The sequence below is a fragment of the Barbus barbus genome (genome assembly GCF_936440315.1).
Source record: "Barbus barbus genome assembly, chromosome: 33".
Taxonomy (NCBI): Eukaryota; Metazoa; Chordata; class Actinopteri; order Cypriniformes; family Cyprinidae; genus Barbus; species Barbus barbus.
In genome coordinates, this window is record NC_136761.1 from 17808725 (window position 1) to 17814724 (window position 6000).

Below are 6000 nucleotides of genomic sequence, written 5' to 3' on the forward strand. Positions count from 1 at the left end.
GAGACTTCACCAATCCGAGCGCATGCTCTCTGAAGCCAAACCCATTCCATCTGTTTTTATGTACCACCAACCACAGGCCAGCAACAGGGAATGAGGTGTCCTGCTGACGTTGCCATGGCAATCCAATCTTTCCACCGTTCTCAGACCAGAGTTAGAACATACTGTACTTGGGCACTGGCTCCAGCGTTATAATCTCCTCTGACACACATTCAGGTATAATGTGGTAGGCTACGGCATCTCAGAGCAAGTCTGAATGCCTCCGCTGCCGTGTTTTCAGCAGCGATGGCATTCAAACATAATTGCGTTCGCCCCGAAAGAAGCAGAGCAAAATTTGTCATGAGGATAATACCTACAATAATAATGATTATTATGGAGACATCAATCTACAAAATTATACCACAGTCTTTCCTTGGAGCAGCACACTTTGTTTTGGAAACAAAGGGTGCTGTGCGAGGCTGATGGAGGCCTTCATTGTAATTGGTATTTGGAATGATTAATGTATACCTCAATTAGGAAAGTATATGGGTCCCACTATAGAGAGCCGTAAATGCAAGCTTCTGGAAGGAATGGGTGGTCTCGGCTCTCTCTACAAAACTCATTCTGTCACATCCCATTGTGCTGCGAGAGAACGGCTTGCCTCCTGCTCCCCCTGATTAGTTATTTTGTTTGCACGAGATTGCATTTATTTATTTATTTTAGTCGGATCATTATTTTCCCATTCTGCAACCATTTCATCAAAAAGATAATTTATCTCTGCCCGCTTTAATGAAGTGATAATTTGGCGATAATTAACATAATCTTGCACCAAAGCAAATTTGCCTAATGACTGTTGTTTTGATAGTCAGAGAAGGAGGGTCCGAAGCAGTGAGGCAGCGTGCCAAATTTTGAGGAGAAGTGCCAGGAGAATCAGAGTGAGACGAAGACGGGAGCTTCAGGGACATGTAACTTTGTGACCTTAACTCTCTGGAGTGGCTAGGAGACATCAGGCAATTGATTGGACTTGTGTGAGCGATGAAGGATTTATAGGTCACCCCAATGCCCATTTCCCCTGCACAGAATTTTAGATAGTTGCAGTAAAAACTTGAAAGTGCATGAGGATAAGAGAAAGTGGGGGAAAAAAAGGTGAGTGATGGTTTGATTGATCATCAGTTGAGGACGTCTGAATGAAGTACTGTCAGTGACATTTCATTTGTGAGAGATATAATCTCGGTCTTTCTATCGGGTGATATTTAGCTGTTTCATTTCCCTTTCAGTTCTATCAGGTCAGATTAATTTTCTTCAACTCTGCATCTAAAGCGCTCTCATTACGTGTGCCTATCATAGAGCTTATATCATCCACTGCAGGAGCTTTATTGACCTGATCAAGGTTGAGGGGACACGTAAACGCATGCTCCTTTTTCTGATTGCCTTCAAATTTACAAGCAAGGCTGAACCACCAATTGCAATGTCCATTTTCCACAAAATGGACATGGTGAGGGACATTAATGATGCCATTCAGAGCTGTGGTTTCATCAAAGAGGCATGGAACAGAGGCCAGAGTAGATCACAGCCTCAAATAACTGCAGCATTATCTAGCCAATCAAAACCTATGCAGGTAGCTTTTCAGTTTTTCAGTCTTTGTGCTAAACTGCTATGCAATAAATTGATGCTCTCAGCATTTCTGGTGGAGATAAGGCTGTTGCCTTGGACTTTTACTGACGCAAGTGCCATGGATGCAGAATAAAACTGTTTATTCATATTTGTTAAAAGTACTTTTTCATGTGATAGAAAGTTTAGAATAAAGTATCACTGTGAGATATGAAAGTTGCACCTGTGAGAAAAAAATACAATTGCAAAATTTTAAACAACACTGGAGATATAAAAGGATTTATCTGCCATTTTTGACATTTTAAATCACACAATTCCACAATTAGGAGAAAAAATTGCAATTTTGCGATTTAAAGTCAAATTGATAGATATAGTTATACTGTACATTGTAATTAAAATAAACATTTTTTTTTAAGATTTTGTAAGATTTACAGCTGCAAGACAGAAAATTTAAAGATATAAAATCGCAATTGGGAAATAAAAAGTTGCAACTGTGTGATTTAAAGTCAAATTTCTAGATAAAGTTACATTGTAAATTCCAATAAAAAGAAACCATCACAACTTGTGAGATTTGAAGTCACAGCCTGAAATATATAGTAAAAATCAGAGACATAAAGTTGCAACCTCTTTATTCTGAGGTGGAAATGGTCTAATCTTCTTTTAAATTTGATTTCATAATTTTTTTTATCTAAAAAAAATTAATAAATAATAATAATAATAAAAACACTGAGTACACTTATAGCATTCTGAACCTTGTAAAAACCTTGTTCACCCACACCATTCATTCTTCATTTCAGTCATGCCAGTTTGGTCAGTGCGGTTAAACAGCACTTTGAAGCAATGGCAAAATGTTGAGCTCATCTGACCTCCCTATGGAACATTTGTCAAAGATGATTTTTCAAACATTTTGCCTGTGTCTCTTTCCCACAAATCTCACCACCCTCCCCATCTTCTCTGACTCCCTCCATCCTAATTTGCTCTCATTCCTTTTCACAATGCAGGTGCATACAGCTGGCTGAGCAGGAGAATGTGTTTACTGTCCTTGCAACGCTACCCACTCACATTTCATTATCAACAGCCCTTCCATCATCTACTCATATTGTCCCTCCTAGTGAGAAAAATACATTCTATGGCAGCAATAAACTTCAAGAAACTTGACAGCACCAACTAACTACAATGAAACAAAGTAAGCAATAACTGAGAAGAAAGAAGACAGGAAAGTGAGCTTTATAGAAAGTAAATAAGAGGGTTTAGACTAAGGGTTAGGGACAAAGAAAAAATAACTGGGAGAAAGAAAGAGGGTGGTGGCCCTGGGGTGAAGGACACAAAGCGCCAAAAAATAAACAACAACAAAAAAGTGTGAATGGGAAAACCTGGATCCAAAGGCAATAAAACAGACAAAGCAAATAAAACCTTATGTTTGAGAACACTGTTGACCAAGGGGCTTTAAACGCATTATGGCCTGTTTCCTTGAACCATCTTTAGGGTTGCGCAATCCAGCATGTTGCTGATTGTCCTAGAGACAATGTTTTAAAACATGGTGGTCCCCATTAAAGATCACCAATTTGTAAAGAGGACAATGGCATTCCAGCCCATCTCACCTTGCAGTGCCAGGCAGCCATAGTGCTTTCAAAAAGTCTAAGTATCAATTAAGAAGCTTGCAAAGTTTCCGCTGTAAAACAGACAGCATATTTAAACAGCTGGGGATCAGCTCCTATTAAACAGGCTGCCATCACCGCAGTCCCATTGTGCTGGTGTTTAGAAGATTTCCAGCCGGTTGGATGAGCAGAGAGGAGGGGATTTAGTGGAGGAAAGTATCCGTGCTCTAAAAGAGCACACACACAGTAAACTGGTGGAGAATTTCACTGCATCTCATTCAGGTCAATCCTAAAAAACACCAAAATATAAAACAATTAACAGTCGAGTCCAAATGAAAAAATGACTCAATCAAGCATCAAACATGCAGTAGAATGGAAGCCTTGGCTTTGTTATTAAAGCGTATTGTAAAATAATATGCTTTATTAACAAGGAGAAAGAACCTCAGAGGATTTCAAACTACCTTGAAAACTAAAAGGAAATGGGATGAGGCACAACTTGAAACCTTACAGTTAATTGAAGCTTTATGAACTTTGTTCAAAGATAGTGGAGGGATGTTTTTCCACAGGGAATATAAAGGTCCCTTACAATTTTATGAATCTATTCTTCTCTGTCTTTAAATAGTCTATGAGGAAACCATTTTAATTTGACCTCCAATTTCCTCTATGAATCAGCTCCTGTGAGAGTGGTAAGTGTTTTATTTTTTTTTAATAACTGATGGTGAATTGATAGGAGGTCTGAGGTAATCTTGAGTCAGATTGACACACTAAATGTATCAGCTGTTAGAGTAATAGAGCAAAAAACAAACTAATTAATTTGATTTGAATGAACATTTGATTTGAATTCTTCAGGTAATAGCTTATACACACACACACATACACTCACACTTAATGTGCAGTAGGAAAAGACAAAGCCAAGCCACCCTTTGATCAATTTGATTTTCCTATTTTACAATAACACAATCATACATTTTCCTTCTAATAATTATACTCATCAATTCTTGATCATCACTAATTTCAACATTGCCTTTCAACATTAAAACATTGATTATAATTTCAACCACCCCCCCTGTAACTCCTACAGCAAGACAAACAGCTCATTCATATTTAAAGGCTTTTCAAAAGTGATTACTTAGCCAAGGGGATTTCCAAGTTAAACTGGTTAGATAATGGGATCAGAGACTCATCTATATTCACACAGTACAGCTCTAACACCTGCACACTGTTGCCAGATTCAGCGTCAAGCGTTTCCACAGATCTACGCCTCTTCAATGGATCAGTTAATACACAAGTTGCCTCTTCAGAATCACCATCTCGATCATATAATGGCAATCAGGTTCATCTCAGGCCTGCATTGAGGCTAACAGACTCTGTAAGGCTGTAAAGATGAGGAAATTTAAAATTTACGGTAAACAACCGGCAGTTGTGGTTGCCAGAATTTTACCATAAAAAATATGGTAGCAGCGTTTTAGGTTTTACGGTTTTAACTTAAATTTACAGTTAAATACCGTAATTTCATTAAGTCAAGTCAAGTCAAGTTGAGCTTTATTGTCATTCCGCTACATGTGGGGACATGCAGTGTCCAGAACGAAATGTCGTGCCTCGCAGGACCACGGTGCTACATAAATACAGACATACAACAATGAAGTAGAAAACACTATAAACCTATACACAACTAGCCTACTGACAGATTTAACTGTAAGTATAAAATATATAAGTATTTACCCTATACAAACTAAAAGAATAAAGGATAAAAAATACAACTATACAAATGCTTTACATAAATATTTACCCTATACAAACTAAAAAGTAGAAGATAAAAAACACAGACTATACGAATGCTTCACAAATACTGTACATGTGCAAAGAGAGACATTTTGAGTCAAGCAGCTGGTTGGGGAACAGTGCAGGATGATTTGTAGTGCATGAGCATGTAAACATACATATATTTCTGAGTCTTTTGTGGGATTGTGTACACGCAGCAGTGTGTGTAAAGTGTCTAGTGCACATAGAGGAGAGTGTACTACAGGTGGTTTGTACAGGCCCACTCACCTGTGTGTAGCACACTTCGAATTGCACAAAAAAAGTTCCATACAGTTTTTTCCTTTGGTGTGGTAAGGTTGGGGTGGGGGGTGGTCCATGTTTCAGGAGGTAGGGGTTTGCATGGGGTTTCAGAGGGGGGCGGGGTGATTTGAGTTCAGGGCTCTCACAGCCTGGGGGAAAAAGCTGTTGAGCAGTCTGGCGGAGCGGGCTCTGATGCTCCGGTACCGTCTTCCTGATGGTAGGGGCTGGAAGAGACTGTGTGAGGGATGGGTGGAGTCCTTCACGATGCTGTTGGTTTTGCTGGAGCATCGTGTAAGGAAAATGTCCAGGATGGAGGGGAGAGGGGCACCAATGATCTTTGCAGCTGTGTTCACTGTCTGCTGGAGGGTCTTGCGGTCAGCAGCACTGCAGTTCCCGTACCAGACAGTGATGCAGCTGGTCAGCACACTCTCAATGGCGCCTCTGTAGAATGTGGTGAGGATGGGTGGAGGGAGACTTGCTCTTTTTAGCCGGCGGAGAAAGTGTAGGCGCTGTTGTGCCTTTTTGGAGAGTGACATGGTGTTGGTGGTCCAGGTGAGATCCTCTGTGATGTGCACCCCCAGGAATTTAGTGCTGCTGACTCTCTCCACAGTCGAGCTGTCGATGGTCAGTGGGGGGTGGTCAACGGAGTTTCTTCTGAAGTCCATCACAACCTCCTTTGTCTTCTCCACATTGAGGGACAGATTGTTAGTGCCACACCATTCAGCCAGCTGTGCCACTTCCTCTCTGTAGTACG